Source organism: Triticum dicoccoides, chromosome 3A (genome assembly GCF_002162155.2).
Source record: "Triticum dicoccoides isolate Atlit2015 ecotype Zavitan chromosome 3A, WEW_v2.0, whole genome shotgun sequence".
Taxonomy (NCBI): domain Eukaryota; kingdom Viridiplantae; phylum Streptophyta; class Magnoliopsida; order Poales; family Poaceae; genus Triticum; species Triticum dicoccoides.
The window spans coordinates 122,316,203-122,337,696 of NC_041384.1; the positions used below are offsets into that span (position 1 = coordinate 122,316,203).

At 44.5% G+C, this 21,494-nt stretch overlaps 1 pseudogene; it reads left to right on the plus strand.

The window, feature by feature from the left end:
- The first annotated feature begins 2,071 nt into the window (after positions 1-2,071).
- LOC119272057 lies at positions 2,072-3,841 on the plus strand (annotated as a pseudogene).
- The last annotated feature ends 17,653 nt before the right edge of the window (positions 3,842-21,494 follow it).

Here is a 21,494-nt window from a genome sequence, read left to right on the forward strand (position 1 = left end):
TTCCACCGCACTAAAGAATGCATCCGTGTCTTCTTTTAGTAGTCTCGCTTGTTTCCACGCTCGTCCTTCCTTACCTATCCGAAGTATGATGTAGTTCTTGGATGGTGATGATTCGTCAAAGACTATGTCATAGCGATGCTTCCATATCTCCCACGTGATAAGAATGAATATTGCCACAAGAGCTCTTCTTTGCTGCGTTGTATCTCCCTTGTCCGTGCATCAATTCTCGAGGCTTTGTCCGGCCGTTGGCATCCACTCCTGCTTGCCCAATGAATGCAGGATCGCCATCCACACCTCTCTCACAAGCACGCAATGCAGCATAATATGGTTCATGGTCTCCTCTTGATCACACAAGCGACATCTGTCTTGATGGTCCAGTCCACGTCTTGCTAGCCAGTTGGATGTCCATCACCTATTGCGGATGACGAGCCATGCAAAGTAGCGGCATTTTGTAAGTGCATCTTGTGCCCCTTAGTGATTTTGGTGTATTGAAAACTTATAGGTTAAGGGACTAATGCGTTTGTGAGTGTACACAGGTCTATAAGTCTGTGAGGAGTTTGCTATTTCCAGAGAAAGTCAACCCCTAAAAATGAAGTTCTTTGACTGAAGACTTTGGATTTCTGAAGACTTTCTGAAGACTTTGAAAGTGAAGAAATTGGTGTGACCTTGAAGACTTGGTATTCATTTGATGAACATGAAGCATGAAGACTTTTGTTTTCTTAGTTTCATTTTCTCTTTCTTGAGTCATAGGAAACACCGTTCTGTTAAAGGGGGTCGAGGAAATACTAAGGAAAAATTTCCATGTGATGCTCAACTCAAAATCCTACACCTACCAATCTTTACGAGTGAAGCCATTGGAAATCTCATACAGTTCAGTCATATTCTTCAGTGACAGAGACGAAGTTCTTCTGGTCTCTGAAGAATTTGTTCTGACTGAGGAGTTAGGAATTCGTCAGTGCGGATTGCCTACACAGTGAGGAACATGATAGCCCTGAGGAATTTGATACTCAAATTTCCGACCATTGTTGTGCCTTGTGCCAGCTGTCCTAAAATATGTACCCACCTAACGGTCATATCATTGAAGGGCATTTATGTCTTATCATGTCAGGCTGCTCCCTAGGCTATAAATAGCCGCCCCCTACAACCACTAGCTGGTTGGCTGCTCCGAGAGAAACTGACACTTTTCATTTGAGAGCATCCCATCCTCCGAGGACTTTGAGTGAAAATCATCAAGTGAGGAAAACCCAAACCCAAACACCTACAAACCCCAAGTGATTGAGCATCACTGAAGAGATTGATCCTGCGTGGATCCGACGCTTGTTACCTTTGAAGACTGTGCATCTTCCAGACGGTTAGGCGTCATGGTCTAGAGCATCCAAGAGGAATTGTGGATCGCCGAGTGACCGAGTCTGTGAAGGTTCAGAAGTCACCTGAAGACTTACCACGAGTGATTGGGTGAGGTCTGTGTGACCACAGCTCAAGGGGAATACGGTGAGGACTGAGTGTTCTGAACTGCGTGTTCAGGACTGGGTGTTCGGGACTGTGTGTCCTCAGGTTTAAATACCTAGCCGCCCTAACCAAACGTACAACTATCACAGCAGTTGGAACTGGTCTACCAAATCATTGTCTTCACCAAGCTACCTGGTTCCATTTCCTCAACCCTTCAATTTCCTTAGTTATGTGTTGAGTGCTTGTTCATATCTGTTTGAAGACTTTGACTGAAGACTTTCTAAATTTCCTCAGTTCAATTTCTTCAGTCTGTTGTCTTCATCCTGTGTCATCATGTGTTTACGCTTTCCATACTCTGTGCTTGTCTTCATTTCATCATGATGACCATGCTTATGTTCTGTTATGTTATGTTTACTTCTGAGTACTTATTCCGCTACAAGTAGTTCTCCGCTAAGGAATTTCCTCACTCTGAAATTCCTCAGTGAAGAATTCCTAAAAATTGCCTATTCACCCCCCTCTAGTCGATATAACACACTTTCAATTAGTATCAGATCAAGGTACTCCCTTGTTCTATGTGATTTTGGTTTAACCGCCTGGTGTTTTAATTATGTCGACCGCAGGAATGAAGACTGTGACATGCCCCATCTTTGACGGTCATGATTATCCCAAGTGAAACGCCATGATGAAGAAGCACCTCATGGCGATGAATAGCAAACTCTAGACCGTCACCGAAATTGGTCTTACTGACCTATGTAAGATGGCGGAGGCTGATGATATTCGCAAGTACACGCTACTCAACCTCACAGCGAAGGACATCATCTGCTCCAGCTTGCCACAAAACCAGTTCAGGAACGTTATGCATCTCAGCCATGCGAAACTCATCTGGGACCGACTCTCTGAGGTCTATGAAAATCATCGATCTCGCCATGAACCCTGGTTCGAGGACCTCATGGAATCGCGCAAGGCTATGACTTTCAATCTAGAATCATCATCCTCTACACCATGCCTTATGGCGAAAGGTGCCAAGGTAACTGAATGCTACTTATCTGAGTCCAGTGATGATGAATCTGGTGATGAATTTGGACCCAGTTATGTCAAACTTGCTTCCCTTACCACTAAACAACAAAGAGCTTTGGAAAAAGTTCAGAATATGCTAGATAAAAGCGATGATATGTTGGGTGAGGAAATGGATCGCACTAAAATCTTGACTGAAAATCACTCCAGTCCAAGTTTGACAATCTTCAAGGTCATCATAACACTCTCCTATCTAATCATGAGAAGCTTTCTTATGAATTTCTTCAAAGAAAGCAAGACCTTGAGCAGTTAAGAGTGAGTTATGAAGATCTTCAGAAGGAGCGTGATTCATTACTCGCTCAACAGATCAGCGCTACTCAAGATGAATTTGTTCCTCCATGTTTGAAGTGCATTGAACGTGAAACTGCTAATTCTTCACCTGAATGCTCAAATACTTACATTGCTGCAATTTCTTCAACTGCCTTTGTTATCACTAATTCCTCATCTGAGGACATTGCTAGTATTACTGATGATGCAGGGCTGAAGGAATTGTATATGACAGGCATGTACAAAAGCCTCAAAGGGCATAAGGCTCTTTGTGATGTGCTTAAATGGCAGATTCTCAACAGGAACCCTAGGAAACAGGGTATTGCCTTTGAAAGGAAAATCAATGTTGATGCGAGCTACTAGAAACCTGTGCAGTATCCCAAAACCTCATGGGTTGCTTCAAAGGGACCTTCAGTGGATCCATCTACCTTATCTGGCTTTACATGTGAATCTTCGTATTCTTCTGATGAGTCAATTGACTCCAACTATAAACTGTTCAAAAATCAGAATGGTGAAGGATTTGCTAGATATGTTGGCACTAACTGCAGGAACGGTCCTCCTATGAAGAAAATCTGGGTTCCCAAAAGGTGCCTTGAAAATCTTCAGGTGAATGTCATCGTGACACCACCTGTGAAGAATAGGAACCCCAGACCAAATTCTTCATATGGATCCAAGTCCTCATACGGACCAAACTCCTCACATGGATCAAATTCCTCAAAAGGATCAAAGTCCTCATATGAACATCACCGTGCTAACCCGTCTGTTTCGCAGGGAAGATCTAAGGATTATGGATATGTGCATTATTCTTCAAATCATTATGTTCATAAGTCCTCGAAGAATTTTTCTGCTTACTCTTATGCTTACCCTAACCACTCTTATGTGAAACAAAGTGGATTGGCATCTATGCCACCTTTCTCTTATGGATCTCGTAGAATGATGAACTCTTTGCCACCCCTTCAGATGTGGGTGGTGAAGAAAAAGAACTAACCTCTTATGCAGGGTCCGGTCTCCAGACAAACTTAAATGTTTGATGAATTTGCTGAAGACCTGAATATGCTTGAAAGGACACAAGCTAATCATGAAGAAATGAATTTTCATTTCTCACATCCTCATACTGTTTTATCTGTTCTATTGTCTGATCAAATTGATGTCATATTCTTCACTGATGAAGTATATGAGTTCGTAAGTTGCACTAATTCATCTGTAGGATGATCAACCCAAAGCCACTGAGTGGGTCCTCGATAGTGGATGTACAAATCACATGACTGGTGACAGGAGCTTATTGATGGACCCTGCTTTATCTCCATCACATTTGAAGCACATCACCTATGCTGACAAAGGCAAAAGCAAGGACCACGACCTGCTACATGTCTACTTGCAAAAGCTTCAGAAGGCTGGTTATGGCATCGACGACTTGGTCATGCTGGCATGAGGAATCTGCACACGCTTGCGAAGAAGAAGCATGTCATTGGCATTAAAAATGTCAAATTCCTCAAGGATCACTAATGCGGAGCCTGTGAAGCTAGAAAGATGACCAAGGCCAAGCATCCAGCGAAGACTATCATGACTACTACTCGACCATTTGAATTGCTTCACATGGATCTCTTTGGCCCTACCCACTATGCCACATTTACCAATCCTGCATCCTTATATGGCTTTGTCATTGTTGATGATTACTCTCGATATACATAGGTCCATATTATCACTTACAAAACTGAAGTGCAGGAAGTCTTCAAACGATTTTCCTCGAGGGCTTCAACCAACTTTGATGTGAAGATCAAGCACATCAGAAGTGATAATGGAACTGAGTTCAGGAACACTGTCCTTGATGACTATCTTGATGAACTTGGTATCACTCATGAGCTATCTGCTCCCTAGACTCCTCAGCAAAATGGCGTCGTGGAGCGTAAGAACAGGACTCTTGTTGAGATGGCCTGCACTATACTTGATGAGTACAAGACGCCTCCTCGCTTCTGGCCTGAGGCAATTGATACTGCGTGCCACATCATCAACAGAGTATATCTTCACAAATTCTTCAAGAAGACTGCCTATGAACTCCTCACTGACAAGAAGCCCAATGTGAGTTATTTCAAAGTCTTTGGTGCTAAATGTTGGATTAGAGATCCTCATCATAGTTCTAAATTTGCACCAAAAGCACATGAAGGTTTTATGCTCGGTTATGGTAAGGACTCGCACACCTACAGAGTCTTCAACACCTGTCATCACAAGGTTGTTGAAACTGTAGATGTGCGGTTCGATGAGACTAATGGCTTGCAAAGAGAGCACCTACCTCCTGTGACAGATGAAATACCTCCCGAGGAATCTATTAAGCTCAAGGCTACAAAGGATGTCATTCCTACTGAAGAATCTGCTGAAGAAGTTATTCCAGAACATGAAGAACGTCATGCTGGTGCACCTGAGGAAAATGGTGCTGAAGAAAATGCTGATCAAATTCCTCAACGTCAACCCGCTCATCCTCGCGTCGCAAATGAAGGGCAAATTGAGAAAATCATCAGCGACATCAACATTCCAGGTCCTCTCACACGCTCAAGAACTTCACATTTATATAACTTTGGTGGGCACTTTGCTTTCGTCTCTATCACAGAGCCCACTAAGGTAGATGAAGCATTTCTGGAGCCTGAGTGGATTCAGGCCATGCAAGAAGAATTACATCAGTTCGATCTCAACAACGTCTAGGAACTGGTCAAACGTCCAGATCCTCGCAAGAACGATATCATCGGCACAAAGTGGATCTACCACAACAAGCAAGATGAAAATGGCCTTGTGATGAGGAATAAAGCACGGCTTGTAGCTCAAGGCTACACACAGGTTGAAGGAATTGACTTCGATGAAACGTTTGCACCTGTTGCTAGACTTGAGGCTATTCGCATATTACTTGCTTATGCTAACCATCATGATATCACTTTATATCAAATGGATGTGAAAAGTGCATTCCCCAATGGTAAGCTTGAGGAAGAAGTATATGTTGCTCAACCCCCAGGTTTTGAAGATCCAAAGCATCCTGACAAAGTCTTCAGACTCAATAACGCCCTCTATGGCCTCAAGCAGTCCCCTCGGGCGTGGTATGATACTTTGAAGGAATTCCTCGTGAAGAAATGCTTCAAACCCGGTTCACTCGACCCTACTCTTTTCACTAAATCTTATGATGGTGAACTATTTGTGTGCCAAATATATGTTGATGATATTATCTTTGGTTGTACTGCCCAACATTATAGTGATGAATTTGCCTATATGATGAGTGAAGAATATCAAATGTCTATGATGGGAGAATTGAAATTCTTCTTAGGTCTTCAAATTCGTCAACAACGCAATGGCATATTCATATGGGAAAACATTATTTTTTCCACTCTAGTTTTTGCCAACTTTGCTTATGCCACTCTAGAATTTGACATTTCACTTTTGCCACTCTTAGCTTTTGACAATATATCACTTTTTCCATTCCTTGGCAAAAGCAAAAAATTTAGAGTGGCAATTGTGATACATGTCAAAAGCTAAGAGTGGCAAAAGTGAAATGAAAAATTATCGTTTTTGCCACGGAATGGCATTTGTGATGTATTGTCAAAAGCTAAGAGTGGCAAAAGTGAGATGTCAAATTCTAGAGTGGCATAAGCAAAGTTGGAAAAAACTAGAGTGGCAAAAACAAAGTTTTCCCTATTCATATCTCAGGAGAAATACCTCAAGGATGTACTGAGGAAATTCAGCATGCAAGATTGCAAAGGCGTCAAAATTCCTATGCCAGAAATGGCCATCTGTGCACTGATGAAAATGGTATTGACTTCGATCATAAGGTATACCGCTCCATGATTGGTTCTTTATTGTACTTATGTGCATCTAGGCCAGATATAATGCTTAGTGTTTGCACGTGTTCCCGATTTCAAGCTACACCGAAGGAATCACACTATAAGGCTGTGAAACATATTCTTCGATATCTAGCTCACACACCAACACTTGGATTATGGTACCCCATATTCTGACTCTAACTATACTGGTGATCATGTGGATCACAAGTCAACATCTGGTACATGTCATTTCCTCGGACGATCTTTGGTCTGTTGGTCCTCGAAGAAACAGAACTGCGTATCACTGTCTACTGCTAAAGCTGAGTACATTGTTGATGGTTCTTGATGTGCTCAATTGTTGTGGATGAAGCAAACTCTCAAGGACTACGGCGTCAACATGAAGAATGTGCCTCTCTTCTGTGACAATGAGAGTGCCATCAAGATTGCTCACAACCAAGTTCAGCACTCAAAGACAAAGCACATTCAGATTCGTCATCATTTTCTTCGTGATCATGTGTTGAAGGGCGACATTTCTATTGAGCATGTGAAGACTGAAGAATAGCTAGCCGATATCTTCACAAAGCCCTTGTATGAGAAGAGATTTAGCAAGTTGCGGTGTGAGCTAAATATCTTAGAATCTTCGAATATTCTTTGAAAAGGACACTCATCCTACCACTTATGCAAAATTGACGACTTAGATGTGCAACCCATGAAGAAACGTTTTTCTTCAAATCAATGAAGACTAACACTCTAAGTGTGAAGAAATTAACGAAGAATTTGATTCTCAGAACTCTACGACAATTGTACGTGGTGTCTGAAATCATCATTCTTATACGGTGGGTCACGCCACCACAAAATGTTGAAAATCTTCATTGGAGCTTTTCCTCAGTTCTTTAAATTCCTCGTTTGTTATTCAACTTTGCATTGTCTTCACTATTTCCGACGTTTTTCTTCATTGGCTATATATATATGAGTTTATGTCCTCTACAGCATTCAGTTATGGCTAATTCTTCAAGTTGTTTTTATGCTAAGTGAATGTGATCGGACCCTACCCCCTCTATGCTAAACTCAACCCATTCTATTCACAAATTCTTAATGTGCGTTTTATTTGAAACTCGTTCGAAATCTTCACTATGTCCTTGTTAGCTGAAGAAATTGCGAACGGAACTTTAAAACCTATCTTACCTAAATTTTCGGCTTTGCCGCTCAAACCGTTCCACATCCTACGACAGCACTTATACATTCACCCACGATCTCACACGATCTCCACTTCTTAGTACGTGGGTGACACATGTCAAGCGAATGAGAAGGGTTAGGGGCACATTCGTCCAAATTCTTCGGGCGAACATTTTTTTACCGTGGCTATAAATACGCCCTCCCTTCCTCACTTCTCTTTTACTCTGCTCGACCTCACTCCAGCTCGAGATTCTCAAACCCTAGCACCGCCGCTACTTCATCGTCGCAGGTGAGGAAGAGCTTCACTGCCTCAACCTCGTCGTCGTCGTACTCGCATCGGCCATGGATTTCTTCACTGCTCCGCCACCGTAGCTGTCTTCCTCTGCCGAGTTAGGGCATGGAAGATCTACACTGACGAACTTCACATCTCCACTTCCCAGTTCATCGTGTTCTTCATGCAGGTGTTCCTCGAAGAAAAGTTGCATACATCTTCAGAGAATTCCATTGTTCAAATTCCTCAACTGAAGAAAATGGCTGACGGTAAGAAGCCATAGAAGGGAGGAAAGAGGCCTGAGGTCAATACTGCTTTTGAGATCCCTGATGACATATACAAGGACTATTGCACTCCTGATGAGGCCACTCATGGCAAGGAAACCAAGAATGAGCGCAAAGTGCGCATCCAAAGAATAGAGAGGAGATGGGCAAGAGAGTGGAGGGAGTACAGATATGTTACTCCAAAATACATGAAGAAATTCGCTCTAAATCCTCCATGCCCAAGACCTCCATTGGCACCTGGCCAAGAAGCAGATCCCACCAGCCTCAAGCGCGGTGAGGATTATCCTGATGAATGGGCCAAGCGCCAGGCCAAGTTGGCCAGACAAGCAAGAGAAGCAGTGAGGAAATTCAACGAAGACTCTGTTTCTGTTGTTGCTGCTGCTGTCACTGCTGAGGCCTCTGCAAGCAAGCCAAAGAAGGCCATGCCAAAGAAGCCTGCTCACAAGCCAAGTGCTTCTCCATCAATGCCCTCACGGCCAAGTTCCTCAGCTATGCCCTCACGGCCAGATTCCTCAAAGCCCTCACAGCAAATTCCTCACGCTGCTCCTGCTCCTTCAAAATCCTCAGCTCCTCCACTCAAGTCCTCAACTGCTCCGACAAAATCCTCAACACCTGCGCATCTCGCCACGTGCCAAAGGACGAAGGGCATTTCTATTGCCTCAGGAGCATCTGCTAGTTCCTCAGCACCACTGCATTCTTCAACTGGTCCCACTCTGTTAAAGACCAAGGCAACTGTTGGACGAGGCTCTCGACCAAGTCCTCAGAAGAAGCAAGTCGCCTTCCAAGTGCCGTCGGATGAAGACGAAGCTGATGATGAGGAACTTGCCGAAATCATCAAAGACAGGCAAGTCAGAGCCGCTAGAGCCAAGGGCACAAGTGTGCCTCTGCTTTTGGATCCAAAGTTGATCCTTGAGTACATTGACCTATGGCACAAGGACCCAAATACTCCTATCCCTGATTTCAAGCTGACTCATGGCCAAAGTCATATGTTGACTCACTTCATACAAGAAGAGAAATGGAAGTTTGAAAAGGCCAGGCAGATCAAGAAGGCGCAATACAAAAAGGAGAGCTTCCTGAAGAAGAACGTTGTCTCTATGACAACTGAAGAACTTGTCACAATTCAATCTGAGATCAAGAAACTCAATGATGAATTTATGCATACCATGCTGATTGGCTTGGATCCAAAGTTCGGTTTGTAAAGTTGACTGAAAAGTTCACTTCAACTGTTGCAGCCCCAACGCAACATGAAATTCCTCAGGCTGAAGCATCTGCTCAGCCGACTGAAGAAAATGATAGCACCGCTGATGACAATCAGGCTGCTAATTCCAGAGCTGATGACTGCATTCCAGCCACTGAAGAAATTGCCAGGGCATCCACTAGTGGTGCGTCTGAAGAAAGTGAAGACGTCAGGGCACCTGCATCAGTTATGCCTGAAGAAACTCAACCAAATTCCTCTACTCCTCCTGCGCCTACCCCAACTCCGATCCTTCCATCTGCATCAGATGTGAAGAAGACTAAGGCTCCAGAGCATGCAGCAGTGAAGGAAAGGAAGGCATCAACTGCATCAGATTCTTCAGCTCAGAAGAAAATGAAGCCACTGACAAGCTTGTTTGCAAACCCAATTGATGTTGTTCCTATCTCAACCATGCCATCAAAGGACCTTGCTCCTTTTGATGAAGAATATGTGATTCCAAGTGAATCTGATGAAGAGAATCCCTCTGCTGCTTCGTCAGAGCAGATGGATGAAGAAATTGAAGTGGATACAATCCCTTCAACACCAGTTGTCTCCTCGCCTATGCCTCGGTTTACTACTGAATAGGCTGGCGTTGAAGAAATGGAAGATGAAGATGTGGACATTGGTTGTACCACACCATTGCAACAAATTCGTTAGTCCCCAGTAACTACTGTACAAATGGGATCTGATGAACCACATGCCACACCGTCTGTCCATGAAGAAATTCCAGCCACTAGTGCTGAAGATCATGTAAATGAAGAATTGAAGTCCCAGGTTGCCACTGAAGAAGCACCTGAAATTCCTCAGCCTGTGGAACCTAAGATCGAGATCCCGGAGGTTGTGATGCAATTGACTGACACTCCTCACCCTAAGCCAAAGGATCCATTCTCAAAGAAGTAGAAATTCAAGACTGATGATTTCTTCAGCGAGCACGTGTTCTTCACTGACTACAACCCTTATGATTCTGCTCGTCTTAGAAGGAAGCGCTTCTGGACTATCAGCCAGGCCAACTTCTATTCTTCACTGCATTTCAACAAGGACAAAATCTTCTACCATGAGCATATTCCTCATGTGGACATGGAACCACTGCCTTCTTTTACTCCTGTGCTCAGTGTGCTTCATGATGTAGGCCTCCTCAACTTTTGCACTGACATTGTAGATTGGAATGAAGACCTCATTCTTTAGTTCTACACTACACTGCATATCACAGGTGATCCTGAAGATATCAACACCTGGGTCTTGGACTGGATGACCGATAATACTCACTATAAGGCACCGGCGTCTGAATTGCTTCAGGCCCTGCCCATCAGTCCACCCAGTGAAGGAGCTTGCTGCATGTACCAAGAACCTGAACTCACTTCTCATTACATGCAAGTGTTAATGAAGCCTCTGAAGCCGGTCAAGCCCCAAGGACCAAATTCCTCGTAAATGATTTACTCTATGTGCCCAGAACCGTCTATCGCATTCTGACAAGGACAATGAGTCCCATCAAAGGCCATGACTCATCTGATAAGGAAATAGTTGGCATCATGAAGAATCTGCTATTCAACATCATTCATAGCATTCCTATCAACTATCATGACTTCTTCATGAGGAATCTAGCAAATGCTGCACTTTCTCCGTTTGACCTGAAGCCTTATGCACCTTGGATTATGAGATTCCTCAGGACAAGGTCTTCACTCAACTTCAAGGCTGATTTTCAGAATCACCTCAGCTACTTTCCCTTGATTGAAGTTCTCAAGCAGACTTTTACTTCAACTGATGAAAAAGGCAAGGCTCCTGCTGTCATTGATGAAGGTATTCATCCATTGGATGGTCAGTTTCGCAAAGCTGCATCTTATTCCACCAATGATGACTCTGCCACTCATGATTCTGCTGCCCATGCCTCCAAGCCAAATCCTCAAGCCACTGCTCCTCGTGTGATACTGACCGTGAGCTTCTGCTTAGTCTTCACCAGAAGGTGGATTGAAACCATAAATGGGTTAAGCATCAGTTTGGCTCATTTCTTCACAACATGACCGCTACACACAATGCAGTAAGAAAAACCACTACTACCTCCATGAGGTTTTCGGTCGCACCTGGGCTATTCTGTCCCATGTCTATAGTGAAGAAGATCTAAAGAAAATGGGTCTCAAGGAAGATTTTGACTGGTCTGCACCTCCACCGAAGAAATTCAAGAAGGTCATGGTCCCTTCCTTGGTGGCCAGCTCTTATTCTTCATCGCGCGACACCGATGAGCATGAAGACTTGGATGACACTGCGGCAGGCCCTACATCAACAAACGACCCCAACAACGCTGGCGCTCCTTCATCAACTTGATATTCTTCAGGGGCATTAGTCCTCATTTTCGATCCTTTTGGTCATTTGATGACAAAGGGGGAGAAATTTGAGTTAGTCTTCAAGCGGGTCTATCTTATATGGGCATTTTTTTTGCTAAGTTACAACTCTCGTTCTTCTGAAGCTTTATTGGATCGAGTTGTAAACTTAAACCCAATGGTGCTCTGATACTTTTGATGTGTTTTTCTGCATGCTTATTCCTCACATATGTTAATGCACGCATGTTGAATTACTCAGTCACCATATTTCATCATGCATTTCAAATTCTTCATATTATGTCAAATGTGTGTATGAATTACAAGATATAGGGGGAGATCTCCATGATTCTATTCTTCAAAGTGTGCAATGCTTCAAAAGCAAATTCCTCACTATGCACATCTTCAGGGGGAGTTCCTCTATATCTTGCAATCAAATTCCTCAATATCAGTATTTACACTTCATAAGTTTATCCTCGTTGAAAACTTAACCTATATTGTCATCAATCACCAAAAAGGGGGAGAATGTAAGTGCATGTAGTGCCCCTTAGTGATTTTGGTGTATTGAAGACTTATAGGTTAAGGGACTAATGCGTTTGTGAGTGTACACAGGTCTATAAGTCTATGAGGAGTTTGATATTTACAGAGAAACTCGACCCCTAAAAATGAAGTTCTTCGACTTAAGACTTTGGATTTCTGAAGACTTTTTGAAGACTTTGAAAGTGAAGAAATTGGTGTGACCTTGAAGACTTGGTATTCATTTGAGGAAAATGAAGCGTGAAGACTTTTGTTTTTGTAGTTTCATTTTCTCTTTCTTGAGTCATAGGAAACACCGTACTGTTTAAGGGGGTCGAGGAAATACTAAGGAAAAATTTCCATGTGATGCTCAACTCAAAATCCTACACCTACCAATCCCTTCGAGTGAAGCCATTGGAAATCTCATACAGTTCAGTCATATTCTTCAGTGACGGAGACGAAGTTCTTCTGGTCTCTGAGGAATTTATTCTGACTGAGGAGTTAGGAATTCGCTAGTGCGGATTGCCTACACAGTGAGGAACATGATAGCCCTGAGGAATTTGATACTCAAATTTCCGACCGTTGATGTGCCTTGTGCCAGCTATCCCAAAATATCTACCCACCTAACGGTCATATCATTGAAGGGCATTTATGTCTTATCATGTCGGGTTGCTCCCTAGGCTGTAAATAGCCACCCCCTACAACCACTAGCTGGTTGGCTGCTCCGAGAGAAACTGGCACTTGTCATTTGAGAGCATCCCATCCTCCAAGGACTTTGAGTGAAAATCATCAAGTGAGGAAAACCCAAACCCAAACACCTACAAACCCCAAGTGATTGAGCATCACTGAAGAGATTGATCCTGCGTGGATCCGATGCTTGTTACCTTTGAAGACTGTGCATCTTCCAGACGGTTAGGCGTCATGGTCTAGAGCATCCAAGAAGAATTGTGGATCGCCGAGTGATCGAGTCTGTGAAGGTTCGGAAGTCACCTGAAGACTTACCACGAGTGATTGGGTGAGGTCTGTGTGACCTTAGCTCAAGGGGAATATGGTGAGGACTGAGTGTTCTGAACTGCGTGTTCAGGACTGGGTGTCCGGGACTGTGTGTCCTCAGGTTTAAATACCTAGCCGCCCTAACCAGACGTACAACTATCACAGTAGTTGGAACTGGTCTACCAAATCATTGTCTTCACCAAGCTACCTGGTTCCATTTCCTCAACCCTTCCCCTCAGTTATGTGTTGAGTGCTTGTTCATATCTGTTTGAAGACTTTGACTGAAGACTTTCTCAATTTCCTCAGTTCAATTTCTTCATACTGTTGTCTTCATCCTGTGTCATCCCGTGTTTACGCTTTCCGTACTCTGTGCTTGTCTTCATTTCATCATGATGACCATGCTTGTGTTCTGTTATGTTTACTTCTGAGTACTTATTCCACTGCAAGTAGTTTTCTGCTATGGAATTTCCTCACCCTGAAATTCCTGAGTGAAGAATTCATAAAAATCGCCTATTCACCCCCCTCTAGTCGATATAACGCACTTTCACATTTGCATTGGTGCCCTGGACCTCCAGGTAAACTCTCTGTGGAATTTGATCAATAAAACTTGATTCCTCCCCTCAAAAGAAAAACTAGATGAAAAGAAAAGGCACAACCACTACGCGTGAGGCGAACCAACCTGTGGTTGGGATGGTTATGTAGAGACCTGACCTCAAATGGTCAAGTCTCTGTGCTTCAGTGTCATCCCTGGATCGGTAATGCTGACACACACAATACTCGAAGGATTTATAACAGAGTAGCAGTCACACACTTATTACATCGAATGTCTCAAAAGAGAACTTATTACAATAAATATGGCTTAAGGCCATCTAATACGATAACAGCGGAAGGCTTGGAAGATAAAGTGAGTCCATCAACTCCAACGGCATAGCTGAGCTGCACGGAAATGACCTAACGAACCTTACTCCTCGCCTGAAAAGTACGCAACATAATACGTTTGCAGCCCGAAAATGGGTCAGCACATGGAATATGCTGGCAATATAACACAGTAGAGCAAGAACAGAACAGTGCTATTACTACATGCATATTTGGCTGGTGGAAAGCTCTATGGTTATAGTTTTTGCGAAAAGCCAATTTTTTCCTACAATAAAGGAATAAATTTTATTTAACTATCATGGTAGTTGAAACATCATTGAGAAGGTTCCTCCAACTCAATCCCAATTAAAGTAATTATCAACCCAACAATATTAATTAATAGTTTTGAGATACTTAGGATACTCCAAGTACTAGATACTCAAGATTGTCCATAACCAGGGACACGGCTAACCATGATTAGATTGTACACTCTGCAGAGGTTTGCGCACTTTTCCCCACAAGACGCGATTGCCTCTGTTGGATTTCTCACACTACATGGTGTTTGAGAAACGGATGACCGAGACACAGTCTTTCAGAAACATTAACTCTTTACTCCGGGCAGACCATACCAAACCTACATCCCTCTACCCACTGATCCACCTATTCAAGAGCTCATGCGACCTACTAAACTATGCTAGAGCCCATAAGAGCTTGTGGCTGCACACGGAAGTTTCTAGCATGAAAATATCTCAGTTCCCTTTGAGCCTGGGTGGCGGACCTTAGGATGATCACATGGGTACTCCAGGATATCCTAGGACAACACTGGGTTCTCCAGGCGCCCGACAAGCAATCCACCCAGATGTGTATTAAAGTTGCCACCTTAAGTTGAACCATTAGTTAACAATCTCACATCTGTCATGGATTCACTCACCCAAACCACGTCTACGAGCATAGCATAGCAATATAAGCAATACGTAGAAGTAACTCCCAAGATTTGAATATAACAGGGCAATAGGTTCTACCTCATCAACTACTTCCCAACCCACATGTTAATCACATCCTAATCATGCAGTGTTTGAGGATTGAAACTAATGCATAAAAACTAGGTATGGAAGGAGTATGATCAATGTGTTACTTGCCTTGCTGACGATCCGCAAAACCTAGGGACTCGTAGTAGCACGCTTCGCACTCCCGGAATTCTATCGCAAACAAACAATAGCATACATAAGCAATCAAGCAAACAAGCATGGGTAAAACTCAAATAAGAAGAATTGACCAGAAAGTTCAACTTAAGAACTACGGTTTGCAAAAAGAATCAAATCAAACGGAGCAACGAAACTCAAACTGCGAAAGAAACAAGATCCATTTACTAATCTGAACTAAAGTCAAATTTTACAGTACCAAAATCTTGTTCAAGTTGATTAAACAGAAAGACGGTTTAGATACGAAGATCTAGGCGCTTGAATCGCCTGATTCCGATAAACGAGCGAAAAGATAAACTGAAACGAAAATCGGATCAGAAATCGCGATTGAAAATAATCGCAGAAAATCCGAGAAAAAGAAAACTAACGAACAGGCTAACGAACGAACGTTCGTTGTCTGTAACTAACGAGGGAAACCCTTTCGTTAAAACGAACGTATGGACGAACATCCGCAAAGTAACTAAACCGAGAAAACCGGTGAACGGATCTATAAAAACGAAATTAGGGTTTCTAAAAAAATCGGATCGGTTTTAAAATAAAACCGAACGGCGATGGCGGCGCCTAATACCTCCGGTGTCAGGACCCCGATTCCAAGTCACATTGATCTAGCCGGTAACACCTCATATCACTTTGCGGCCTCACGCACGGTATTCCCACGGGTGTCGCCTTACCATGGCCCGAGACCGTTTGCGCCTTTTGGCTCACGTATATGATAATGTCGCTAGCATCCATATGACAGAGAACCCGGGCCAACATGGCTAGTCGTGAACCCAAAGCGGCACTAACCTATGGGGACAGGCATACATGAATCACATCGAGCATGTCGGTCAGCAGCGTGTGAATCCGGGCTGTAGCACTAGGCTAACAGGACTCCAGGAACCCGGGCTGTAGCAGGCTAGGCAGGACTCCGGATGTCACCGCGTGACATTTCCCCGAAGGGACAGACACAGGAACAAAGTGAAACACATGCCAGCCAGTCAAGTGATCTGAGCAGTAGTGCTGGGCTAGCAGGACTCCGGTGAACCGGGCTGTAGCGGACTACTATGGCTCAAGGAAGCACTGGACTACATTTCCCCATAAGAGAGGCTACCAAGGATAAACAACTAGATTGTCAGATCCCACACATACCAAGCATTTCAATCATACACACAATATGCTCAATATGTGTAAATACAACATGGCATCACAACATAACTCTACGACTCAAAGTATTTATTCATTAGGCTCCGAGGAGCGAGATATTACAAACATGGGTCTTATGACCCAACACACAGAGCATACAAGCAACAATCACATGCGGAAGCTTAACTTGTCTGAGTACAGACAACTACAAATGAAGAAGGCTGAGAAGCCTGACTATCTACCAGATCCTGCCAAGGGCACAAGATCGTAGCTGAGGTATCAAGCTAAACGTCGAAGTCCACGCGGAACTACTAGCGAGACTGACGTCTCTCTGCAAAACATAAAATAGGAAAATGTGAGTACAAATGTACCCAGCAAGACTTACATCAGAACTAGCTACATATGCATCGGTATCAACAAGGGGGGGGGGTTGGTGGAGTTTAACTGCAGCAAGCCAGCTTTGACTCAGTGGCTAACCTGAACTACGACTGCAAGCAACTCTTTTGAGGTGGCGCACATGAGTCCACATATTCACCATTCAATACACCACTATGGATCCGCTCCCGTCTCCCTACAAGAAGGCCATCCATAGCACTCACACTTATCTTGCGAGTTTTAGAGTATCCACTTTCACTTGTCTATGAACTATGCAAGGGGTCCAAGTTTCCATATCCCAGGAATCCGGCTATTCGAATAGATAATGATAACCCTGCAGGGGTGTACTTCTTCACACACGCTCCCACCACTTACCACCATATACACGTCATGTATCTCGGCAACCTTCAAGCGGAAGCCTGGCGAGGGTGTCGGCCACGGCCTACCTAAACACTTAAGTCTCTAGTCCAGGTTTATCGCCTATCCAGGTTCCATCCGCAGGGAGTCCGGCCGAGGTTTCCACATACGGCCCCAAACAATGTGAACAGGGTTCCCGAGACACCAAACGGGCGCCCGGTACACCGTGCCATGGTGTATCTACCGCAACATAGCCCACCCCTAGTGTCAGCGCTACGCACGGCCGCCAACACATAACCTACAAACACCAGAAACTAGTTGCAACTCCTGGACAGAGTACTAGGGTGATTAAGAAGCCGAGAGGGTCAATTAAGGATCCCAATGAGTGGTAGTAGCTGTTCATGGATCACAGACACATAACTGAGTTCCTGAGGACGGCTGCAATGAGACAACCCACCATGTACTCCTACATGGCCTCTCACTGCTACCTTTACCAAATCGTGTTCACACACTTAGCTCACACACAGTAGGACGTGTTCATCACTGTTCCAATTCACCCCCGATGAATCAGACCTGACTCAACTCTAAGCAGTAGCAGGCATGACAAACAAGCATGAATGAGTAGGCACATCAGGGCTCAAACAACTCCTACTCATGCTAGTGGGTTTTATCTATTTACTGTGGCAATGACAGGTCATGCAGAGGACAAGGGCTCAACTACCACAGCAAGTAACAGTTGAATCATTGTTGTCCTAATGCAGTAAAAGAGAGCAGGAGTGAGAGAGTGGGATTGTATCGGAATGAACAAGGGTGTTTTGCTTGCCTGGCACTTCTGAAGATAGAATAGCTCTTCATCGGTGTCATCGATCATGTCGTCGAAAACAACGTCTACTGGGAGGGGGCAATTACCGGCAAACAAGGAAGAATACAATCAATGCAATGCAACAATATGATGCATGATCATGACATGGCAATATGTTGTGATTTGGGCTAATGCAACAGAAAGTCATTTAAATTGAAGTGGAATTCAAAACTATATCAAATTCCAACTCCAAACCTATTATGAAATTTGCCCTAATCATGTTTCATCCTAAACAGTGAGGTTAACTTGCTCAAACATGCATGAAAATGGTACAAATGGATTCCTCGAATTTTTCTGATAATTTTCATATATAAATCTTTTCAATCTGAGTTACAGATTATTTTCTATGATATTTCAAAGTTTTGGATATTTTCTGAAATAAATAAATCATTTAGATTTATTTAAAATGCAAAAAAGGTTTTACTACGTCAGCATGACGTAAGAGTGACATCATCAGGTCAACTGTGGCTGGCCAGGTCAAACCTGACCTGTGGGGCCTACTGGTTAGTGACACAGTGCTGGCTCGAGTCAATCGCAGGTGGGACCGGTCAAAGGCCACGTCAGCAAAGTCAACCTGACGTGTGGGCCCGGTGGTTTAGTCTAAGTTAAATAGGGAATAAATCCTGGGGTTAATTAGCGCATGGGGCCCATCCGTCAGTGGCACAGTGATTAGGTAATGGCGTCATTAGTGTTAACTAAGTGTGCCACGTCGGAGTCACCGGAGTTCAGCCGGCGGCGACCAAAACCATGGCGGCCGGAGTTGCTCGGGTTTCGCGTACAGGCCGCGGTTTAAGCCGCGGTTGGTCTCTACGGGTAGCTGGCGTTGCAGCGCGTCGCCTGGTGGCAGTAGCCGGGCCTGGGGTGGCCGAAAAAGACGCCGACGACGACGTTGGCGGCTGCCGGAGCTCGGGCGAGCTCGTCGTCGCTAGGAGGCACAGCAGGAGGTGCGGAGGGGTGCTGCGGGCTCCTGGGGACACAGCGAGTGTGGTGAAGTGCTCGGTTGCGAGCTTGCACGGGTGTGGCCACGGCTACGCCATGGCCGGCGGCGAGATGCTCTCGGGCTCAAAGAGGGCGGCGACTACATTGCGCAAACGAGCAGGGGGAAGTGGGGATCGAAGGAGAAGCTCACAGGGAGTGCAGCGGTGGTCTTGGGGAGCTCGGGGAAGCAACGGAGCGGGCGCACAGTCGCCGGCGATCTCGGCGGACCGAGGTTGAAGAAGACAGCCATGGCGGTGCTGCGGTGCGTCCCGGCTTGCTTGACTTGGCGGAGAGGTCGGGGACGATGTGGCGGAGCGCCTGGACTGGTCGGGGAAGCGAGGAAGAGGCGGTGGACACGGCAACGACGAGAGGCAGCGATGGCTCCGCTCGGCTTTGGGAGAGAGAGCGAGAGAGAACAAGGCAGGGAGAGAGCGAGAGCGTCCAGGGGTCCAGGAGGGTAGCGTGGCATCGCAGAGGGAGTCCAGGGCGACGAGGGGGCAGCCAGGTAGGCAGCTGCCGGCATGGCACACCGCGGTGCCGTGGCTGTCTTCTCCTCTGCCTTCTGGCAGGAGGAAGAAGACACCCCTGCCCTCGGTGGGCCGGCCAGGTGGCTGGGCTGCCAGGTGGCTGGGCCTAGCACAGGGGAGGCCCAGGTTTGTTCCTTCTCTCTCTCTCTTTTATTTAGTTTATGTTTTCTATTTTTCTGTAATTGTCTTGACTTAATTAAAATGCTAAGGCATTTTCTAAAACCCTGAAAATAATTGTGGGCTCTCTATGGAATATTTCCAACAGCCCTCACTTAAGTTCAGAATTATTTGGACATTTAATATATTATATAGCATTTAATTGTCCAAATGCAAATACATATGAATTAACTCCAAAATCCAGAAATGTCCTAGAAATGTGTGCATCATTTTTGGAAGAAGTTTTCACCCATTCCAAAATTGATGAACTTTTCTAAAAGCCATTTTGGGTAGATGGAAAAGATTTAATTTGACCCTAGTTGTATTTGACTTGCTGCTAGGGTTTATCAGTCCCCATTTCAAAATTAATAGAATTTAGACATGATGCATGGAGGCTAATGCAAAGGCAGGCAAGCCCTGAACTGGGGCTGTGACATCCGGCAAGGCTCCGGTGAGGCAGGGCGGCTACGGTGAGGTGGACTACGGGGGCGGCGGCGCTGCAGAGGCGTACGCTTCAGGCGGGGTGGGGTAGGCGGCGGGGTTGGTGGTGGGGGGGTCTGGTGGCGGGGTATTTAAGGAGGGGGCTGCTTGGGGGAGGGGCAAGCGGCGCGGGGAGGCAGAGTCTCGGCCGGACTCGGGGTCGGGGCGGCGGTGCCTCCCGGTCTCCTAGAGGGAGACGGCGGCGTGGGGCTAGCGGGCCGGCTCAGCTGGGCTTCGGCCCAGTCGGGCGCTGAGAGATTTTTTTATTTTTTTAAAAATAATTTCACCGGAACTTAAATAAATCCTAGAAAATAAAATAAAAAACTAAAAATACCAAAACAAATTTTCTCCGTATAAATAAGATATTCAGAATGAGATGAACATTTTCTTGGCCCTAAAATGCAATTTTGAAAAACATGCAATTTTTCTAATGCAAATAAAATGGCAACAAAATCCGAATAATATCTAATATTTGATTTTAATATATTTTTCTCCAATATTTCAATAATTTTGGAGAAGTCATATTATCTCCTCTCATATATTTTAATATGAAATATTTTCGGAGAGAAAAATAATTAAAACCAAAATCCTCGTTTCAATATTTGATAAAATTCAAATATGAAAGCAATGAAATCCCCAACTCTCTCCGAGGGTCCTTGAGTTGCTTAGGATTTCGAGGATCGCGAAATGAAATGCAGTAAAATATGATATGCATGGATGATCTATGTATAACATTCCAAATTGAAAATATGGGATGTTACAAACCTACCCCCCCCCTTAAGATGAATCTCGCCCTCGAGATTCGGGTTGGCTAGAAAATAGGTGTGGGTGGTCTTTGCGAAGATCAACCTCTCATTCCCAGGTGGCTTCATCCTCGGTATGGTGGCTCCACTAAACTTTGCAAAACCTGATAACCTTGCTGCGGTTGACTCGGCTGGCAAAGTCGAGAATCCTAACTGGCTTCTCCTCATAGGTCAAATCACTGTCCAACTGAATCACCTCCAAGGGTACTGTATCTCTTAATGGTATATCGGCCATATCAGGATGACACTTCTTCAACTGTGAAACATGAAATACATCATGAACTCCTGACAGTCCTTCAGGTAACTCCAACTTGTAGGCAACTTCTCCCATACGTTCCAAAACACGATATGGTCCTACAAATCGCAGGGCTAATTTTCCCTTAACTCCAAAACGTTTCACT